At 40.1% G+C, this 24,080-nt stretch overlaps 1 protein-coding gene and 1 pseudogene across 5 annotated transcripts in view; both read right to left on the reverse strand.

Annotated features, from left to right (window-relative positions):
• SYT1 (synaptotagmin 1) overlaps nucleotides 1-24,080 on the reverse strand; it is a 533,021-nt gene that overhangs the window by 42,653 nt on the left and 466,288 nt on the right. The window lies entirely within an intron of this gene.
• Nucleotides 14,626-15,293, reverse strand: LOC118499003 (annotated as a pseudogene).

Consider the following 24,080-nt stretch of genomic DNA (forward strand, 5'->3'; position numbering starts at 1 on the left):
AGGGTGTTGGGGGCAGAGAGGACCCACAGCAAGGCAGCGGGCCGTGCGGGCGAGGTGAGGCAAGGCTGGCTGAACAGGAGACTAAAGACTCAAAACCTTTAGCTGCAAAATACTGTGGGGGTTGTGGCAAGGGAAACTCCCAGTCTCACAGGAGAGTTGGTTGGAAAGTGAAGCTAGAATGGAGCAATCAAGCTGCATTGTTCCCTCTCTGACCCTTCCCCCACAGACAGAACACCACCACCAAAGAGGGTTGCCCCAATCTGGCAAATACCTAAGGCTCTGCCCCCTTATGACATAACAGGTGCACAGAGACAAAGAAATATGACCTAAATGAAAGAACAGATCAAAACTAGAGAAAAAGAGTTAAGTGACAAGGAGATAGTCAACCTATCTGAAGCAGAGTTCAAAATACTGGGAATCAGGATGCTCACAGAAATGGTTGAGCTCAGTCACAAAATGAAGGAAGAAATGAAGGCTACACTAAGTGAAATAAAGCAAAATATACAGGGAACCACCAGTGAAGGGAAGGAAACTGGGACTCAAATCAATGATTTGGAGCATAAGGAAGAAATAAACATTCAACCAGAACAGAATGAAGAATAAGAAAATGAGGAGAGACTTAGGAACATCTGGGACAACTTTATGCACTCCAATATCTGAATCATAGGGGTTCCAGAAGGAGAAGAGGATCAGCAAAAATTTGAAAACCTATTTGAACAAATAATGAAGGAAAACTTCCCCAATCTGGCAAAGGAAAAAGACTTCCAGAAAGTCCAGGAAGCTCAGAAAGTCCCAAAGAAGTTGGACCCAAGAAGGAACACACCAAGGCACACCATAATAAAGTTACCTGAGATTAAAGATAAGGAGAGAATCTGAAAAGCAGCAAGAGGAAAGGAGACAGTTACCTCCAAAGGAGTCCCCATAAGGCTATCAGCTGATTTCTCAAAAGAAACCTTGCAGGCAAGAAGGGGCTGGAAAGCAGTATTCCAAGTAATGAAAGGCAAGGACCTACATACAAGATTTCTCTATCCAGCAAAGTTCTCATTTAGAATGGAAGGGCAGATAAAGTGCCTCCCAGATAAGGTCAAGTTAAAGGAGTTCATTGTCACTAAGCCCTTATTATATCAAATGTTAAGGGAAATTATATAAGAAAACTGTGAACAGTAAAATCACAACGGACTCACAACTATCAACAACTGAACAAAAAACAAAACAAAAAGTAAGCAAACAACTAGAACAGGAAGAGAATCACAGAAATGAAGATCGCATGGCGGGTTTTCAGTGGGGAGGGCGAAGGGAAGAATGGGAGGAAAGGTACATGGAATAAGAAAACATAATTGGTAGGTATAAAGTGGACACAGGGGAGGTTAACAATAATATAGGAAATAGAGAAGCCAAAGAACTTATATGTATGCCCCATGGACCTGAACTAAAGGAGGAGAGAATGCTGGTGGGAGGGGGGTTGTAGGGCAGAGTGGGGATAAAAGGGAGAAAAAAATTGGGACAACTGTAATACCATAATCAATAAAATATACTTAAAAAGAAATATACATTTCTATATATTTCATAGAAACCCCTGTTATTGGGGTTTTCAGGTATTTATAGCTGTTCCTTGGCCTAATTAAATACCAGGACTAATTATGTTTGTGGTTGTTGCCAACTGATCAGAACTATTTACTGAAGGGCTTCTTAGAATTAGTTATCCAGAAAAAGAAGATATTGAAGCATCATAAAAACCAAACTTTCACAAGTATCTACACTACCATGTTGAATTTATTGGCTTTTAGGTGACTGTCTCTTTAGTGATTTTTTGTTTGTTTGTTCTTTGATGTAGCAGATACGCCTATCCAGACACGACCTTGAATGCTGATGTAGCCTATTTGGAGGCAATAGCTGCCAAATGTAATTCTTAATTATATAAAGGGAGTAAAAGAAGCAATATATGGATGTTAATGATGAAAATATGACATTTTTACACCAGTGAAAATGTGGCTTATTAAAGTATAGAGGCCTTTTACAAATATACTTGGGGAAAATGAGCCCATTACTAAAAATAAGTTTGGTATGTGTTGTTCAAAAGTTTTTTACCAGATAAATATTGCTGTGAACTAACTCATTACTTTGAGAGAAAAATTGCATTGAACTCTGAAACAATCAATACATGGATTCTTTAGCATTAATTCACACTGTAACAAAAACGAAGAGGAACAGTATAATTTGTATCCTGAGTAGACGGCATGGTCTGTTACTCTCTTTGGGGGACATGACATGTATTTTCTCAGATGTCATCATTACACGGCTAATTTACAGAGTCGTGTGAGTGGGTGCTTCAAGGATTTAAACCTTGATGATGATGAAAAGTGTATTTTGTTAGTGTTGCTTCTGCAGAAAACACTCAGGCATTTCAAAATGATTTTTGGAGTGGTCATGAAAATATAGGAGATTAAAGAACACGACATTAATTTCTTTATCTGCCCCCCAACTGGAAGACCTTATTAGCAATAAAAAAGCAGTGACAGGAAAGAAAGGGGAAAAATTTTTCCAGAGAGACATCCCTTTTTCCTTTTTCCCTTTTATTTTTCTCCTCATCAATGCAAATGTTCGTGTTTTCATCTCTGTAGGATTCTTCCCTCACTGCATTCCACAAGCCTGGAGAAACTTGCTGGAACTCTTACAAAACCCTCTCCTGCTACCATATTAGGAATCGAAATGTGTAGCAGAAACCCTCTGCCAAGTCAAGATAATCAACAGGGAATGTCTGTGCCTTCAAGCCAAATGAGTGCAGAAAAATTATCAAGACAGCAAAATAAATAATAGAACAGGACTGGCTTTAGATTATGAGCTACTTATATCCCACTCACTAATAAAGCTGTGCTGGAAATTTCTATACCTGTTGGCTATTCAGGCCCCAGAGTCTAGTTAGGTCTGATTTTACCGTGGATATAATTCACTCTGGGTCCAAGTGGGGCCGAGTGAAATAACGTCTCGGCCTTATTAACTACATCAATAATTTTACGTGGTTGCATGCCTCATAAATCTTCTACCATAATACCAAAGTGATCCTGCAATACTTTAAATTTTAGAGTTTTTCTCACTTTTGCAAAGAGCCTGTAAGTCGATGGTAGTTACCAGAAAACTTTCTGGGAGATTGGTTACGATTAGTTACAGTTTCCTTATTTATATGCCGCACTTGATCCATCACATACTTGACTAGAAATAATATTTTAATTAATACGTGAACCAAATTAATAGATGTTTGTAACCACAACACTGTGGTTCTGGAGTCCTAGCAAAAGGGACGGGATAGGGGTTGAATAGCAAAGGCTGAGCAATTATCCGGTGGGTTAAACTGGCTGTTGTGCAACTGCCAGCGTTGTCAAGACAGTAATGATTACACCTGGGAATGCAATGCTGTAGCGATGAGGAATTTGACCTTGCAGCCACATTTCGAAAGTTTTAAAGGAGGCAGAGGTGAGAAATGAGGAGATCAGAGAACAGAAGGCTTCATAAATCAAGACAGCAGATGACAGGAGTCTGCGTGAGAGCATAATTGTAGACTCAGGATGAAGTGAAGAATATAGAGCTATCGCAGAGTAATTTGTGTGCCATAACTCTCTGGGAAATCATAATTATCAGAGAAATAACAGACCCGTGCACAGCCAAACTGCTTCTGGCTATATTACTTGAGGGGAGGAAAAAGAAAAAAGAAAACAAAAGTGGTCTAGGACATTTTTAGGTGCAGAGGCAAACCAAAAAAATAAAAAAGCCTTTCATGTATGTTTGTAGCATGCTATGGTTTACAAAGTTTTCCTGGGTATGATATTATTTGACCTTTTATGGAGACTTCTTTACCCCCTTAATCCACATCTAGGCAAGGGCTGAGTCACCTCTCTTAAAAAGCGTGCTCAGAGTCTCAGTAAGAATGTGCATTAGATCTTTAATCCCGTGTTTCCCAAAAACCCCACTGATGCCAATCTCAGAAGGGTGTTTGTGCTTTCTGGAGGACTCCTCCTTGCTTTTGTAGTGAGGCTTAGTAATGGCTCCCCTGTTGTGTTCATTTGGTTGTTCAGTCTTCAATTTGAGCAATTTCTAGTTTTTTCAATAGCTGTGGAAATCCACAAAGTTTGGAACCTTGGGCACATTATTTAGCCACTTCAGCTTTGCTGAGGCAAAATTATGCCCAGAATTGACACACAGCAGATAGGAAATGCCCTTTGTTAGAAGAACTGGAAGAGGGTGCCCAAATGCCTTGGTTGCTACTGCCATCTCCTGTTCAGAGTGGCTCACCCAGAACTGCCTTCACATGTATTTGCTTTAAATTCAAGTGTAATACCCAGGCCAAGCTGATTCCAAGTGAGTCGGGAACATTCCCCATGTATTTGAGGTTCCCCACTCGACCTGTTCTGGAAGCCACATCTTTGGGCAGTGGGCAGTGTTAGGAGACAGTGTGAACAGGATTAAGGTGTGAAGACTTAATCTAGGAGTAGGAGGAGGGAGCTGGGAAGAAGAGCTCTCTAGGAGGTGGAGATGTGATCAAAGATGGAGAAAAGAAGATAGCGATGTACTCTGAGTATACTGGATGAAGGACAAACTCTCCCACTCTGAAACCAAAACCTCTGCATGGGCCGTGCACAAGAAGAGCTGAAGGAATGTAGAAAACCTGATCCTCTTCTGACTTAAGGAGGGGCCCTCAAAGGAGCTGCGGCGTACCTCACAATCACAGGCTGTTCTGTACACACATCCCACCTAGAAGTGAGGCCAGGAGTCGGGATAGCAGTGTACACAAAGAGGACTCAGGCTCTTCTCAGAGCTGAGGCTTTGCATTTCTGAGAGCGTGGCAATCAGAGCCATCCCAGTGGTGCAGCAAATGGAGATAAGTACTCCAGGATACAAGCCTCTCTTTCTATCATGGTTTCCCAACTACTGGTTGGCAAGCAGCTCTAGGGAGAAGCTAGGTGGCTGGGCTGTGGGAGGGGAGGTGGAACGGAAAGGTAGTAGTGCTGTAACAGGGGAGTCTGGCCAGATTGCTGGGGGGCAGGGAGGGGCACCCTGGAAGTGGTGTGACGGCCTGCCTTCCCCGGAGATGGGAGGGGCGTAAGAGGAGGCTGCCAGAGGAAACAGTAAACAAGGTAGCCTAGCGCCCATGTACGTCACCCTGCAGTGCAGCAAACGAGCAGCACTGCGCGGCATAGTGGAGGCAGCTTGCACAGTCTATGTGGGGCTAAAAGTGTCACAACACGTGTATAAAAAGGTGATGCTCCGTTGGGGGCAAAGACACAGCGTCCCTGCGTGAAGCTAGAAACCACCCACCTTCGGGATCTAGGTGGTGGAGGAAGGGCAGAGATGCAGACAGATGAGTGTGATGGATGCTGGCCTGGATGAACAGCGCATAGGCCCGTATAGTAAAATAAACAAAGGAAAAAGACCCTCCTACAGGCTATCGCATGCAGAGAATTTTGGGCTGGGACTTTAAAAACTGAAGGCAGGTGGAAGCCCCAACTCTTTCCTTCTCCTCACGAGTCTGGTCAGGGGTTGGGGGCCAGAGGTTCCCGGGACATGAGCCCTGGAGACCACGTGGCCAGGCACTAAGTCCCATGCCCCTCTTACACAGAAAGCAGCCATATCTGGGAGGCCCTGCTCAACCAGGTCACAGAGGCACTGGTGAACCAAAGGCCTTGAGGGTCATAACGCAAGTGCTGGGCTGGCAGGCAGCAACTGCAGTAAAGGAGGGTGAGGCTCAAGGATGCTGGTGTGTTGGACTCCACAAGATGCCTGGAGCTGGTGACCCGGAACCCACTCTACAGGTGGCAAACACAAGGCCCCTGGACCAAATCCGGCCCTCCACCTTGTTTCTATCTGGTGGCAGGGTGGAGCTCCTTGCCCCTACTTAAGGAGTAGTTACATTTATACAGTTCTAAAATTATATTCGGCCCTTTGAAGGCAACTGCGAGGCTGGTGTGGCCCCTGGTGAAAATGAGTTTGACACTGCTGCGGAAGCCACCCGACTGTTGCAAAAGATGGTATATTTTTAAATGGTAGAAGAGATTCCAGGCACAGCCTTGAATTGAGCTGGCCAAGGAGGATGGAGGGGTTATTTGCCTTTGGGTGTTTTAAAGGAAATAAGCTTTGAGGAAGAAGCCCATTATTCTTCCAAAATTGTATAGCCTTAAATAAACAACCCCTTTCCTTTTCCATGAAACCTCTGCCTCTGGAGTTTATTGGCAGCGAGCAGTAGAACCCAAGTAGCTGTACGGTAACTGTGCTAATAATACCTCACGCTAAAGAGTCATGACAGGTGGCAGGGTCCTCCCTCCCTCATTGTCACTCCTTATTACATTGTGACATGGCCTCTCTTCTCAAAACCATGAGGTTATTATTATCATCATCATCATCATTGGAATTTATTCAGGTGACATCGTTTAATAAATTCTATAGATTTCAGGTGCACAATTCTACATATAGTACATCATTGATACATTGTATTGTGTGTTCACCACTTCAAGTCAAGTCTCCTTCCATCGCCATGCATTCCCCTTTTCCCCACTGCTACCTCCCCCCACCCCCCTTTACCTCTGGTAATCACTGTACTGTTGCCTGTTCCTATGCATTTTTTTAGACTCCTCTTATAAACCTATTTTCCTTTCAAGATAGTTCCTGATGCTAAATTTAAGTTGATTTCACTTATTATTAATGGGAGAGGCCCACACAGTATGAGTAGTCACAGGTAACAAATCACCCCAGGGGGAGTTCTAGTGATAAACCCGGAGAAGAGTGAGTCATGGAGGAGTGAAAAAGGATATGGATTGCCCGACCGTTTGTGTAGAACATGAGCTTCCAGCTGAGGGACTGCTCTCATTTTTGTGGCACCAGACAAACATCAACTTCTCCATCAATAAACTTGATATAATTGCTCAGCATGAAAATGCTTTCTATTCCATCTGGATACAGTGAAACACTATGACTTCTAAGTAGTCCTGAAGCTTACTCCCATTGGCCCTGCCCAAATATATTAAGATTACAGTTATTCTGTAGCAGAGTGTCACAAAGAAAGTATATCTAGATCCAAGGCCAATCAAAAGGACCACTCGAAACCTTTTTCTTGATAGCCAATATAAAGAGTTAGGCTTCACCAGTAATCATTTTTCCTGAAGGCTTGGGCAATTCTTGCCCCATAACATACAAATAGTTACGAGTGTTGGATCTGGTTGTACTATGCACTGTGATGCATCATCTGAATCTTTGTTCTGAGGACTGTGCTAGAAAAGGCAGGAAAGCTTCCTGGACACAATCTTCACCTTTAGAGGCATGTACCTGGCCTCCACATAGCACATATGCCTCAGAGAAAACTGCCTTCTTCAGGTCGTGTGTGTCATTATTTGTAGGTCTCACTGTCCACTGAGGCTTGGAAATAACTCACAGGTGAAGTCAATCATTTTGCTCCTGATGCTTAGTGTAGCTTCTCCAAGGGTATGGTGGGAGGCATGGCCAGGGCTTTGTGGGCTAGTGTATTTGCTAATGCTGTGAGGCTGTAACAGGTGTTTGGGGCCAAGTGGAGCAAAAATTTGATTCTTGCTCAAAAGTGACCACTTAACAGTTCTATTTCTAGTTTTTCATTTTTAAGAAGGAGCATAGCATGCATTTTACTAAGTTCAACCATTATAATTTAGCTTGCCATTCATGGGAATTGTATAAAGTAATTGAGGCCTCCGACCAGACACAGCAATTAAACTGCCCTGGTATTTGATAAATTAATTTTATTGGGAACCCACAGTTTCACTTTTACCCTGCTGGAAATCTGTGCTCAGAGGCCAGGCTCCTTGGCAGTGCTGTTATCATGCTTATCCTTGGAGCTCTCGCTTCTGTTTCAATTTGTAAGAGCAAAATGGATTCCAAGGCCCATTAATAAAATATGATTCAGTTTATACCTTTAAAGAAAACACAGAGATTAAACAATGTTTAGATACACGTCGGCTGGAAAATTTCTCACGTGGCCTTGTTCTTGTAATCAACCAATTTCTAAGGGAGTTGTTCTCAAACTTCAGCCTCCTTTGGGATCACCTGGAGGGCTTGTTAAAACTGAGGCTGTACTTGAACAACAATTAAATACAAAAAAAAGCCCCGAAGCTGAGCCCACTCACAGATGCAGTAGATCTCAGGTGGAGTCTGAAAATTTGCATTTCTAACAGCTTCCCGGGTGGTGCTGATGCCCGAGACCACACTCGGAGAATCACTGCGCCAAGGAACTCATGTTTTCACCAACCTCTCCCATCTCTTTCTTTCTCTTTTTAAGTCTTGATCATCATAATATCCATTCAGGTCTGTAATGGGCTGAATTGTGTCTCCCTCCCCCCCAGTTCATGTGTTGAAGTCCTAAGCCCCAGTACACAGGAATGTGGCTGTACTTGGAGATACATCCTTAAGTAGGTAATTAACTTAAAATGAGGTGGGTCTCAGCCAACTGAAGGCCTCAATATAAAAAGGCTGACCTCTGAAGAGCTGGATGGAGTGTTGCCAGCAGACTGTCCTTGGGCTCAACCAGCAAGATCAGCTCTTTCCTGGGTCTCCAGCCTCCTGCCCGACTGACCTCTTTTGGACTTGCCAACCTCTACAGATTTGTGAGTCCATGGCTTAAAATCTCTCTCTCTCTCTCTCCATATGCATGTACATTCTATTGGCTCTGTTTCTCTGGAGAGCCCTAATCATACAAGGTCTCATTTCCATTCAGTAACTGGCTGAAGCCTGAGGATGAACCTTGAGACTATTTTCCAGTAAATAAACTACCGGGAATACAAATCTTATTGGTTTTCCTCTTATACACCCATCATTTACTGCCTTTTATAATTTATTCTGTTTTATTGCATATTCATGGGGTAATGCTCTTGAACAGAACCTCACTGGCTCTCCATCATGGGGACCATTCTTTGAGTTGCTTTTTTAATGGTTTTGTTAGTGGTCAGTATCCTAATAAAACTAACTGTACTGTCCAAGTGTGTACTGTTTATCTGGACTGTGGTTTATCTGGAAGAGCTATTTCAGTCTCTTAGTATGCTGGGGGTCACATGGAATTTCCTGCAAGTGTTTTGAATGCTTTACAAATATGTCAGTATGAGTAGATATGGTGTCTTATTACCTTCATCTTCAACTTTGTCTGAAGTCCTACCTCACACACTGAGGATGTGATGAGCATTCACAGACATCTTTACATCAAAACAGCCCTGGGGGAGCCATGAGCTTCACCGAGTTTGCTCCCTTTTCGTCTTTGGTTGCAGTTTTTGTGTGCCTCTGGCATAGATGTGGTTACACTAGGGAGCTGTTTAGGTTTGCTGCACAGAGGAAACACCTGTGAAAATCTGCTTTGCAAGCTGCCCAACCAAAGCTGGTGCTTCTCAGGCCGCCTTGTTGTTTCAAGTTAGCTTGAACAGAAATTAGAGCCTTCAGAACTGATCAATCCTAGATAACCGCTGTGAAAGGCTTTATCAAACTTGAAACCCAGATTTTATCTCCCAAAGCTTGAGACCTTGAACTTCCATTCAGACTGGAAGGAAAATCACCCATGTTTGGATGGCAGCCCCTACTGGTCAAGTACGATATTGCAGCTTCACACAGTGAGACACTGGAGCTCCACTTCCAGGCAAGAGAGGAGCTATTCCCAGGGGTTTGTGTATAGCGTATGGAAACTTTTTGTGGGAAGAATTCTTATTATGTGGACCTGCGAGGGGTGGAGAGTAGGTTGACTCAAGATGGAGGGTCAACCCCAACGTCAGAAGGTCCTGGAAGGGCTCCACAGTTCTGAGAGAGCTAACTTGCTGATTCTGCAGGTAGTGCTGTGGCAAAATCTCAGGAAGTCCACCTTCTTACTCTCTTTCTTCCTAAAAAGTTTAATATTTAATTATTTTAATATCTACCATGTGGTAATCTCCTACTGACATATGAAATAAGTTGAAAAGTAATTATTATTTTTTACGCAAATAGGCTAGTAAGAAAAGTACTCAGAAAAAAACATTTAGAACACAGTGGAAGAAGTGGCAAACCTGTTTTTTTGTCACAGGCTATGTTAGCAGGGGGGTTTATGTCACTAGCCTTGTGAATGCTAAGTGAAGGTGTTATGGGAATATAATAGCACATTCTTGGTATATGGTATACGTGGGAGCTGAGAATTGACTCCATTCTAGGTAATAATACTTGGTTCAACTTTACTGCCAGCATTATACTTGCCCTTGTTTAACTTTTTGAAGCATTTGTCATATATTGTAATAATGATGAAATGTAGATGAGCCATGTGGTATCATGCCTACCTCACCAATGAGGATAACAGGCACAAGAAACTGCTGAAGTCTATTCAAGGCCATGTTGTTGATTAGAGATGGCACCTGGGCGACATTCCCTAACTGCCACTGTAGTGCTCATCAAACTTGCTGGGCCGATTACTTGAATCCATAGATTATTGTGATACTGTCTCAAGGGTGAATGAAAATCTAAGAAATGTATTTATTCCCCTTTTGGATTGGAGGTGTGACTATTTGGGGCTCATGCATGGACTTCATGGAAACTGAATATGCTGGCATGTCCTGTGGATGCACAGCATCAGCACAGACAACTAACTTACAAATAGGTCAGCAAAGTAAAGCCTGCCTTTTAGCAATGTATCCTTCATCCCCCTGGTGTGTTCTGTCAGATGGCACCACTACCTGCAGCAAAACCTGTTTAGCCCGAGGGGACGACAGTGGCTACAAAGCTCTACAGCTCTGACCTCTGGCCCTCGCCTGTCACTCAGGCAAGCACCCGTCCATCCCCCTTGTGTCCCTCTGCCCTCTGAAGACATGAGAGCCCCTCCTGGCACCTTCATTCTCTCACTCTCTGCCCAGGACACTCTGGGGTGTTTGGGGAGAGTGTCACTAAGTGCAGTTGATGGGGAGACTCATGTAATGGTATGTAGAGGTTGGAAGTCCTAGAAGGATGGAAGCTCATTTTGCAGGCAGTGGGAGAGGAGGCGTCCTGTGTGCTGGGCATTATGCTTGATGCCACACACACAGCATTTCATCTAATGAGTAACGGTAGCTGGGAGAAGTAGCTATTGTCTTTGTTTTGGGAGGGAAATTGTGGCTCAATTCAGTAACTTGCCTTGCATCCCTCTGCCTACTTCTCTCTATGTTGTCACACTATGTCTGCAAATAGATAAAGGTTAAGTTAGGCATGTAGGGTGGGGTGAGAGGATAGCTAGTATACCTGGAGGAAAAGTGGAGGTCCAAGAACAGAAGAAAAGGTAGGATTGGGTATGTTCTAGTCTTCTTGGCTTTAGAGAGAAAGAGGCTCAGATAAATGCTTTGCTTACATTCAAGTCAGTTCGGTTTGCCTAGCAGAGCCACACAGGAATGTGGTTAAAGGTTGATAAAAGCTTTTCTCAAGACATTGTTCTTGTGGATATAACAAATTAAAAAAAATTAGTGCTCAAGAAAAGCGGGATGGCTAAGCATTCCTGTGGTCCTCTGTACCATCAACTCCAGCATCCACTGAGGACTTGCGAGGAATGTAGATTCTTGGGCCCCACCCCAGGTGGGGCCAGCGCCTTCATTTTAACCAGAACTACCAATGGTTCTGAGACTTGAGAGCCACCTTGTTTACTCTGCCATATCTACTATGTGAGAATTTCAATCTGTTTACTCATTTATGTGTGAAAATGGAAAACAAACTCATCAGCAATCATCAAAGGTACTTGATAAGAATTATTCTGCTTTCTCTTTGATACATTAGTAATAATGTGGGCTCTTCCTGGTATAAATAAAGCCAATGGAGGTCTGACTTTTTCTTTTTGGCAATATATTTAACACTTTAATTGACCTCTAGAGAAAATTAAATATAACTTCTAAATAACATCACATGATTTTTTACTTTATCTTTTACCAAATTATCTACTGAAGGCAATGCTTGACATTTTAAAAGCCACCCTCCAAGAAAAACCCATTCAAAATACCACAGCTGACTTGTTACAATGTTATATAGCCATCTGCACTTAAATATAACAATATGAAAAAAACTTCTAAAACTTGAAAAAACCAAGGAAAGAATCAACATTTCCTCTTATTCATGCCTTATTCCAATTCTCTATCTTTGAAATAATAGGATTCTAAGATTCCAGAATTTCGGAGGAGACCAGGAACAGCAATACTGGACTCTGTGTTAGGGTTGCCAACATTGACTAAATAGACAGAGATACAGAGGGGACTTTCTGAAATTTCATGATGTGATCTACTGGGCTGGTTCTTTGTCTGGCTGTCTTGAGCTAGGCAGTGATTTGGAGTGGAGGTGGGGACAGGTCGGCTAGAAGGGCTGTGACAAAAATACTGTTGAAATCATCACTGTGAAACAGAAGGAATTGTGGTTTTTTGTTTCCTAATATCAGGTTCTCCTTTCTTTTCAAACTTCATTGTTTATAAAACATGCCCATTTCATATACTTAAACCTTTTTTTTTTGAAATAGTATTTTAGATGAGTTCTCCCAGAAAATTTTCCTCATTAATAAATCTTGTTTGCAAATGTTTCTGTTGTTGTTTCATATGTCTCTGTTGTTGACAAAATATTGTACATTTTGTGTGATTTGTATGCATTAACATTAGTTCAATAATATTTTAAAGCCTATTTTATTTTATTTTTTTATTTTATTTTATTCTTGGCCTCTGGAGTCGTGGGGCCATATTCTATTAAACATTCATTTGTTCAGCAGGGATTTACTGACTTCTATGACGTATTTCCCAACCTAACATGCATTAAGACACATGAGCCATATGTAACACCTGGTCCCCATTCATCAGCAAAAATAAGTTTGCTGACAATATGCAGCCAGAAGTTAAGAACTGAACACAAGAATTCAAAAGATGTTTTTGACAACATTCGCTTAAAAACAAAATCAATTATTGAATACCAGATAGCGACTGCCATGAACTCAGAGCTTAGAACTTGGTATTTGATCTCCCTAAAGGGTAAAATCCCTTCAGTGGCGTCTGAGCAGATCTCCCCAGGCTGTTCAGAGGAGCGCAGCCTATGTGGAAGCCAGGGCCCTCCCAGCCCAACATGCCTTCTCTTTGTTCTGTGGGTCAGACGCCCCTGCATACTGATTGCTTTCCAAATAAATGACAAACGGAATGTAATTGGTAGTAACAGGAGAAATACTTTGTATTTAGAAATTAATTCAATTTAGAAGGTCAACTTTCAGCTTCAAACAGCAATTCAGAATCTAATGTTTGTAGTGTTAACATAACCTAACCTCATTCAGTTACAGGACTAAAAATTCACCAAAATTTCTAAGCCTCAAAAACTTCAGAGATTTCAACTTTACATAGTGATAGAAAATTTACCATTGCTAGCAGAAACCGCTGTATAAGCTTTTCCTAGATTGGAAGCTGTTGGGATTGGAACATCAGGTACACTTATAAAAGTGATCTATGAATCGCACCATCCCACCCCACCTCATCTTTAAGACTTGCAGTTTCGAGTTTTTGTCCTGAAAGAATGATGAAGAAAAATCCCTATTTGTGCCATGTAGATGGCCAGTTAGAATCCCAGCACCACACCACTGTCATCTTGCTGCCTTGGGGGGCCCGCCTCTGGTTTTGACCCCCTCCCCAGGATACTTTCTATCCAGCAACCAGCGCAGCACTTCCAAGGGTAGGTGGACCCGCTCCTCATCATTTAAAACTGTCCTATGGCTAGCTCCCCAGTGCAGCTGGAATGCACACTCCTTCCCACAACCTGCAAGGCCCTGCAGGAGCTGACGCCGGCCTATCTGCCTCTCAGACTGAATACCCTCCATGCTCCCAGTGGTGCCCCAAGGTCTCCGTGACACCATTTTAGATGTTCCTCTGACACACACTTTCTTCCCGTCTTAGGACCTTGGCACTAGCTTCCTGTTGCTTGAAACACTTCCCTCCAGGTTTTCAAATAGCTCTGGTCATCAGGGCTAAGTCACATCTTTGCATTCACCTTTTACAATATATTTATTCCATTTGTCATCTTCATAGTGCTTGTTGGTAACAAGGTGATTGCAAACTTTTCCTGTTTTTAGGTTTTTGTTATAAAAAAATTCTTATGATCTCTCTCCCCACCATAATATAAATTTGTTAAGATTATGTTAAGCTCTCTATTCCCAGTATTTATATGATAGTGCCTGGCACTAAATAAACGCTCCAGTATTGGTTGACAGACTGAAAAAGCTCATTCTCAGACAGTTCCACACAAAGTTTTTGAGCCATAGTTAGCTCCATGTAACCTGCGATTATGTCCCTTAGTCTGGATATAAAATTTATAAAACTTCTATTCTGTGAGCTCTATTTTTACTTTTTAATCATAAAAAGAATGACAACTTCCTTAAACCTAGTTTTGTATTAGATTAGTATCACCTGAGAAAGTTTTATCTTATTTATTTTTGGGGAAGAAAATCACTTTATTCTAATCGATTCACAAACAGTAACATCACAAAAGCTGGTTTCAGGAGGCCACACAAACATTTGCCCAGCCCAGACTCAATAGTACCTCAGCAAACTTCTGTATAGTAAGAACACTTTCTTCCATTGCAGTTTTGAGGCAAGGAGACTATTGATGATAGGAGAGGTTTGACTAGTGGTTTCATACTTCCACTATCAATTATATCTTTCTACTAAATTAACTTGGTCATGAGGGATGATTTTCCATTTCTTCAATATGAATTTCCTGATTTGGCTAATCCATTTGCAAGTCTGCACTGTTCCAGCACCTCGCTGAGACCCTCACAAAGTTTAAGGTCACTCTGGTTCTGTGTACACTCCAAAAACTGTTTCATCTCAGTGGCAAGGGCCAAACTGCTGCTGCTGCTGATGATGATGATGTGCAGGCTGAATCCCCTGAGGCTCCTGGTAAGTGATGTCAGGCCTTGAGGTCTCAGCATGACTTCCTCCACTGAAGTCCCATGTGATGGCATGACCTAGCATGTGGCCGTGGCCCACAGCAGAGCCCAGAGCCACCCCAGCTGCAGTGGTTGCCATCTGAGCTATGAGACCTGGCTGCTAGCAGGTAGCAGCAGGTGAACCCACAGCAGATGGTGGAGCTGGCGCTGGTGGCTGAGCTGCTGGTGCTGGCCTGGGTGCAGCTCTCCTCTGAGGTGCCCTGCTAGCTGGAGGGGCCACATAGGAGGTGAGGCTTTGGCTTCCATGGGCATTGCAACTGTGCTGCAGCTCTGCATCTGCAAGTGTGAAACCCTTACCGGAGAAAATTTTTAAAAATAATTGCTTCTTTTGACCTCTAACCATCTGTCTCTCTTGGGTTAGAGGCTGGGCATCTGTGTTTTTAAAATCTCATAAGGTGACTCTGACATAATATTTACTTTAAATATACTGCAAAATTATCAATTATATTCTCCTAATATGTATTCAAGTGAAATACGAAGTGTCATTTAAGTGCAGAAACCACATCAATCTTTCTGTAGTGAGGGGATCTCAGAGGAAAACCAGCCATCATTAGGGAACTCACTTACAGTTAACTTGAAATCTGTTATCATATTCTGAACCCTGAGACGGTCAATGTAATAAATACCTCAGTTTCTAAAGTATTAAAACATTAGGTTTAGAAGTGGTTATAGATAACTTCATATTTGAACATTAAACATTATGTTCTTAGGTGCAATAACTAATTTAGTGTACAAAGGGTTGAGTATTTTGCAGACATAATATACCAAAAATAGTTAATGGCTATCTTGTGGATTATAAAAATAAGTCTTCCTGAATTTCTTGCTGAGGAGTAATTTAGGAGACTCTGAATATTCGTTTTCTTCACTGAGTGTGGAATGATGGCATTTTAAGTTTACTATAAGTTACTTGATTTTTGCTGTGATAATGCATCCACTTGAATTGTTTTTTTCTCCCCCTTGATTATCGTTCCTGCACTCTCCTCCTCCTTTCATTACACACTTTTAGTAAAGTATATACAACACACACACCAGGAGGAGAAACACCTTTATTGCATGAATCAAAGCTTACCTCTGAGGTCTATAATAAATGTTGAGCTCTCTATTTTGCTAATGAATCTACAATTAAATCACTCAGGAATTTTTCATAAGGCTGACATGACTGATTAATGTTTCTTCTATAACCAATCAGTCTCCTTCTCTACCTCCTTTTCCTTCCTTTTCTCCTATTTATTTGGCACATGCATTTAATGCCTATTATGTAGCAGGTCCTTTAAAATCATCTTGGCATTTAAAAATGATATAAAGTTGTGTGTGTGGCGTGTAAAAAAATAGTTTTCAAATATTAGGATTCTCATGATAGTCATCTATTTAACCTTAATTCTATTGATAATTATGAAGGTAATTTTATGTACACAGGCTAATCCATTTAGTAACTAAATATAGTCCATTGCAAAACAATTTTGTGTAGATATGTCAATGGTAAGATTAAATTTATGGTCCAGATGTTTTACCATTTGAATGAGAGGGAGAACATATCATCTGTTTTTATGAAATGATGCAGTGGAAACCTGTTTTGATGAATTCTGGTTAGGTATTAGTTTATTCATGTGGGCTGAAACAAGTCCGTTTTTCAACATAAAGTAAGTCAAATAGATCAGTTTCTATCCCAATAGTCAAGCATCTTTAAAAATGTATGAATTCTGAAATAAATGTCAACCTCTAGGATGAGACATGAGAATAAAGGGTGGATTGTATGTCATCAGCTTCTGATTGGTATTGATCATTATGAGTTCAAATGGGCTCATTTGATCGTGAGTCATCCTGCAGACTGTTTTTATACTGTCATAGGGATCTATCTTTATCAGTGTGTATCAATTGCCTACACAGGTGAAACGTGACACACTGAGTTTCTCCCTGCAATTTTTCCTAGGTGCATTTTCACTGTTTTCAATTTTTCCTTCCCAGTAAAAGCAATATTATTTCCATTTTGACAACTGATTCTATGATATCCCAAATCATATTCATATTTGTTGGTCTGTTGCAATTCAAATAAATACCTAGCTATATTCCCCTAGTGTTTACCAGGTGCTTATCACCCAGCTATCTGAGCTGCATGAACAATTTATGTATTTGTCTGATTTTAAATAATATATGTGACCAGATGCTAAAGCATTAGAGCAGATAGCAGCCAAATAACATTGCCTGTTCAGTGCAGTTCCTGCAATAGTTCCAGGTTAGTCTGAAACCAGGTATACATGGAAATGGCAGCTGTTTCTGGTCCTCACTCTCCCAGAATGGAACAGCATAGAGATACCTGAATTTGGAGAGTGGTAAATATTGGTGAATTTGCTCAGTCTGTTCCTGCCCCAAAGGTCAGAGGAAGTTGGAAAGGGATAGGGAGGGGGAAGTTGGAAGGAGGCTGGCAGAGATGTCTAAAAATATGCTTTCACAACTGCCTATCTAGACATGGTTAGAATAGATTTACTCAGATTTCTTTATTAACTGAACTGCATTAATCTTGATTAAACTGACTGAGTCATCCCTATTTTATGTATACCAGACATATATTTCTTTTAAAATTTTGCATCAGCTTAAATTGGTTTTCCTCCTGATGTTCCTTCTATATTTTTTGTCTCTTATACTCCAAGTAAAGTATATGCCATAGGTGGGGTCAGGTGGGAATGAAGAATTATCCTCCATCTTCCTGTTCTCATTTGCTGTAAACCAGTGTATATTCTCACTTATGTATCAGCAATCTGTACTATTTGTCACATTCTTATATAAATCTTTGTACAGCTAAGAGTTTTATTATAGATTATGACATCTATGTATATTACTTGTTTTTCTTATTGTAGTTTTTCACAATGTAAAAAGTGGATGTGGTTTTTGTAGGTATGCTAGGAAATGAAAACATTTTTAGGAAGATAGTTTGGGATTATTTTCAAATAGTCCAAAGTGATCCCATGGAAACTTCACTATGTAGGGTATTTTAAACATATATTTTAAAAGATTGAAAATGCGGCAGCCACAGAGATACTTTCACAAACTAATACCCAAATGGTCCTTCCTTAGAGAGACAAGCATTCATAGCAGGTTGCCGTGTCTCACGCATCTGCTGATACCCACTCCTCACAGAGCATGTGTTTAGTGGGGACGTGTGCTCTTCCTGCGGTGTGGATGTGGCACATTCTGAGTAAGAGTTTGAGATATATGTATACAACTTGGAAAGCTTCCCACAGCGGGTCGGTGTTCTCTGCACGGCTTGCAGACCTGGCCATGCTGGATGGCCTCGTTTTCAGTGGTGACATCTAGCATGCTGTTCATTGTCTCCCACACCTCTCTTGCAGGTTTGTACTGCCTGGTGTTTTTAAATTCTCTGGTTTCTGATCACAGCAAATCAACCATCCTGAATAAAGACAACCCATATGTTTCTTACTCTCACTTTCCTAAGTGGTGTAATCATGTGTAATTCTTACCATCTACTCATAACTAGTGAGGGAACAGCTACAGACTCTGTCTCTGTGAGTACGAGAGAGAACGTCCTCTCTGCTCTCGGCAGCATCTCTTCCACATTGAGGAAACAATAAAAATGGGCCACGTTAGCTCTTGGTCATCTCCCTAATACATGCTTTGGAGTTAATGACCTATGGGCTGTGTCATTCTTTATTACATTAGGTTTTTTCATTCCCAGGGGATGTTTGAAAATTTTTAAGCATGATTCTGGAATTGCTAAGTATATACAGTTCAGAACTGGGAAGGAATTTTTGAAAACTCTTACTGTGTGTTCAGCAACCACCATTGCCTTTCGTTTTTCTTGTGCATCTTTAAGCTGTATCCCAGAGGGTGTTTTCTCAAGGATTTTGCATCAGAATAACCAAGGATTGTCACTATGCAGAAACCTGAATCCCTATGGCAGAGATACTGGGGCAGACCAGGCACATGCATTTTTAATAAGTATCCCAGGAATTTCTAATGCACTCCAGGGACTGAGAACAACCGTTTAACCATGGGGCCTAGTGACGGTGACTGATGTTGAAAGTAATGATTATCGTCTTGCCTCAGTGACACAATCTGCACTGAGGGGTGGAAGTGGAGCACATTCAAGAGCTTGAATGCAACTTGAAGAGCTTGGAAATTGAGAAAAATATTCTTGGATACTTCCAGAGTTACGCTGAAAATTGCATGGTATTATATGTGCTAGAACTTGGAGTCAAATCTTTTCAATGATTAAGATTGCATGGCTGCATTTTCAATGATTAAAAATGCATGGCTGCATTTTCATGGCAACAAAGCAAAGAATACCCAAATATAAGTATACTGCCAGAGTGTGGTGTAGGACATTGATTCAGAACCAGACAAATGACTTCATTATAGAGGTGGAACTAGAATTTATGGACAATTATTTAAGCTCTTAATGTTTCAGTTTCCTTATCTGCAAAATGGTGATAATTACAATACCTACCTCAGAGGGTGAGATGGGCACTTAGTGCCTGATACATCAAGCACTTAGCTAATGGCAGTGATTTAAATCACCTTACGTTAACAAATGTTCATAGTTCTCATTGGCTGTCTTATTTAATTTACAGTTTATTAGGTCTATTGTAGGACACAATACTGGGAAAAATATAGGTAGCTTGTGTTAGAATTTAACAATGTGATGAATTCAATGCCTTTATACAAAAACTATGGCTAACATTTGTGTTGCTAAAAGATTTGATTAGTAAGATATTCTACAGTCTATTCAAAATGTGCTTTGAGTCAGAAAACTAATATTGCTACATTTTTTTTATCAGGGTTTATAAATGTGAATGGAAATAACTTGATTATATACAATTCTGTTGGAAGCAGATAGACATGGAGAGTAATGAAGAAATAGGGTAAATCTACTTATGAAGAATATTTTTCTGAACACTATAGGATAATCAGGTTTTAGCATTGTAGATACATATCCTTAATGGCATTCTAAGATGAGTTCTCTTGGAGTTTGTTAAGCAATAGTATTTAGATGCATCACAGACTTAGCAAAAGAGGGCTGAGATCAAGTATGTATGGATCATATCCTTGTATAACAGTTTTTATACTATATTCCGGAAATTGGGATTTAAATACCTGCTTCTTCCATAAATTTTCCTGTGACTAGAACATGAAAACACTTTTTAAAAGTTTCTACTACTACAAAATTCATACTGTTTCAAGTATATAATCCTTCCCTGAAATCATCAGGTTTTCTTTCTTTTTGTTCTGAAAGAAGCATGACTAAGTGTGCATGTGTATGTGCTGAAGAGAGAAAGGACACAGGTCGAGGTACTGGTGTTGAGAAACAGCGACCAAGGAACAGGAGAAACAGTACGTGGCCCCGGCTGGCATTTTCTCACACAGCCCCATCGACTGCTTCCACAGCTCTGCACACACACACACACGCGTGCACGCACGTACGTGCACACACACGTTTAAATCTTCCTACAATGCAGTGCGAGAAAAATTAGTGACAAAGAATGTAGAGGTTCTTTTGTGTTACTATAACAATGAAATTAAGTGTTTGAGAACTTAGTGGTTTTCAGAAAGTGTCAAAGATTTTGGATTAAATGTATCGCTTAAAAATGCTCATAATAAAAAACTGTTTCCTAAGAAAAGGGTTAAAATTGTCCACTTCATTGCATGTATTGGTCAGACCATTCTAATTTTCAGCAGTTACTTCTATGCCAAGCATGAATAGTCTGAATCTATACATAATTAGATATTACAGAAATTTCTAAGACCATTTATTGGCATTTTTGCCTCTCTCCTAGCAACTATCATTTAGGCATTTGTTAAGAATGCATTGACATTATAAACAACTTTTAAAATAAGCAATTTAAATTTTAACTGGTGTCACCAATGGAATACATATAAGAAAAGAATTTTACCGATGTATCATCTTTAATCAAACGCACATAGAAAAAATAAGAATGCAGTGATTATGACTGGCTAGAAATATTCTCCAAATAGCCACATTTCTGACATTTAAACAGCTTCATGGTTAAAATATTTCACTATAATTTTTAATTTTTACAGCGATTTCCTTTGATAGGCCAGCCTTATAAATCTTACTTAATTAAAAAAAGTAATAGAATCATTTTTTTTTAAGGAAGAAAGAGGCCTTAGATGTCAAAATAGTTTAATTTTTTTCATTGGATGGATGCCTGGACAAATTATGTGATTTGCCCATGGTTATGGTTTGGATTATGGTGCAGTTGCAACTAGAACCCAGTTTAGTACCTCTCCAGCAAACTTATCTGATGCAGAAAAAAAAAGGCAGATCTTTACTTATGAATTACCACTAGATTCCCAGTTGCTTCTCTAGGCCACTGCTGTCCCTAAAAATTACTGTGTCTTCAAGAAAAAGTATGTAATATGGGCAAAACTATTCCTTTTGTGAGGGATACCTATTAAATAAAATATTCAAATATTTACAAGGAGGGTAGGAGAGTGAAGACAGCAGAAGCGCTGAAAATGGATGTGAGACAGACAGGTTAAGAACTTAGCCATGATCAGGGCTTGCAATAATATGTATGTCTTTGATCTCAAACTAATTTCCTTTACCTGCTATGGGCAGGTGACTGGGCAGACATCTTTATGTCAAATGTGTTTAAAATGACTTTGTAAGATGCTGCAGTACGTCATTCTTCCAGTAGAATGTCTTTCACACATGGGAGGTTGGTGCTGGGAGGGAAAGCAGGAAGGATAGGAAGGGTGCAGAACTGTGGAAACGCTGACTGTGTGCAAGGCAGCAGGAGAAGTGAGGTAGGGAGTGATGGGGGCACCGAGGCAGGTGTGAGCATGTTGCAGGACTGCCTGCAGGCCCAGGGGCGTGTGAGACTCTTGGCATGGATGTCTGGAAACTGCTAACCTGAGAATTTTTGTGAATCATTAGTAGGTTACAGAGATTATGCTTGTAATAGATATTTAAAGACCCAAACACTGGGAAATTCCAGGAATGGTATTAACATTTTTAATAAAAGCACAATGGGGATGAAAGATAATTCATACAGTAGAAAGCAAAAGAATAAAATGGGAAGGAAAAAAAACCCTGAAGACATACTTGATCTTACATTTGTGAACTTTTTTTGGTTGGTAATTTATTATTTCCAAATATACCTGTCATGTGTTATACATATATCAAATATCTATAATAGCAGTATATGTGTATAATAAAAGTATATGTGTATAACAAATATAAATACTTGGTTTTGTTTGTCAAGAATTCAATTTCTTTTCTGCAGAGGAATTTTGTACCTTCCTTGGGGAATGGTCTAAAGCAATCGTATCTAACAGCAAGGTGATGGACTATACAACCCTTAGGGGTTCATCCAAGGCCCAGGATTTGATACTGTCATGTATCATAGTAGTTTTGACTCCAAGAGAACAGGGTTAGAGACCATAGGCAATGACTTTCACCCGTACTACCTTAATCTTGAGCTAACCTGCATTTCCCATAACAAAGTCTTCCTTTTGACTAAAGGATTTTTCTAGCTTGTCCACTTAATGATAGACCACTTTATCCGGCTAACTGTCAAAAGCAGGAAAAAGAAGTAATCTTTGGAGAGTTATGTATCGCTGTGTGTGTTTTCACCTGACACTGGTGGCACGTTCTTACATGGCTTTATTTCCTCCATTTACTATGTTCACATAACAACACAGTTTCCTGAATTAAAAAACAGGTAATCATATTTACACCTGCAGTTGATTGATGTCCCCCTCAAATGGTTAACTTTGGCCTAATGCACCAGTGTATCCTGAAACCCATCATACCTGCATGTGCAGTCGAGTTTATAGTTTTGCTCTGATAGTATTTGACTTGTAAATCTGGCTCTGCCACTAGTAATTTTGGTATCATGACTTTAATGTTAATTGTGGGTAACATTTTTGGGGGAATGAGCATAAAGATTCAAGTTGTTTTTTAAAGCTAATCAGACTTGAAAAATCAATGAATATATATAAACCTTGATTGGGTATCCACAAATAGATAGAAAATAAAAAATATATGAAATACCCAATCTTGAGAATTCATTTGTAATGACTGATTTCATAGTCTTTGTAGAGTTCAGAAAACCCTTTTCTCAGTTTCCCTCATGGAAACCAAATAATATCTCACCCGACACCCCTACATCTGCTTATTCTTACAAATTGCTTGGTGGGAATGTTACCAGAAAAGAGAAAACAATCAACAATAGCTCAAAGATTTGGGTATTAAACACCCATTTTTAAACAGATGAGGAACATAATGTCTGTGTGATTCAAGAGAAAGCCAACGAAGGCTTTCATATGAGTGACGATGTTTTCTCACATCTGCCAACAATACTGAATCAACTTTCGTTCTTGTTTGCTGATGTGCTTCTATTTGAAACTTGAAATGATGGAACTATAAATTAAAATCATTATCACAGCTCTAAATATACGGTGTTTCAGATCTCCCAGGATAGTGTCAAAAATGTTTGTCAAAATAGTCATTCACCTCAGTGCCATAGTATTTTTGTCTATAGTCCTTATGGTTAGGAAGTGTAAAGAGACTGAAAAATTTTTCTGTTGAACTCACAGATTTTACATGCCAATACTAAGGTGAATATTAAACATTCTTATAGCCAGTTCAGATATAGGGTACTTTAGTTATGGGTACCTATAGATGATAAATTTAAACTTATTTTAATATGAAAATGCTAAATAAGTCTTGGTTGATATCCAAGTGTTACAGAATTATAGAAGATGATTTTGGATTGGGGGAAGAGTGAATAAGGTGAAAATGATTAAAATGTGCTAATTGCCAGTTATAATAGTAGGGGATTGTAAAGTGCAGCATAAGGAATATAGTCAATAATACTGTAATAACTATGTGTGGTGTCAGATGGATACTGTTGGAATTACAGGGTGATTATTTTGTAAGGTATGCAAATGTCCAGTCACCGTGCTGTACATCTGAAACTAATATTGTATGTTAAGCTGTCACTGAAAAATTAAAGATATAATCATATAAAATTTGGTTTATATTTTTTGTATAAAAATATGTTTTAGATACCTTTACACAAAATCTTTTATATTAATTGCAATGAACATATGCTTAAGAGTTCATTAGGGTAAATGACAATTCTTAAGTCCAGTGGGTATTTTT

The sequence above is a fragment of the Phyllostomus discolor genome, chromosome 2 (genome assembly GCF_004126475.2).
Source record: "Phyllostomus discolor isolate MPI-MPIP mPhyDis1 chromosome 2, mPhyDis1.pri.v3, whole genome shotgun sequence".
Taxonomy (NCBI): domain Eukaryota; kingdom Metazoa; phylum Chordata; class Mammalia; order Chiroptera; family Phyllostomidae; genus Phyllostomus; species Phyllostomus discolor.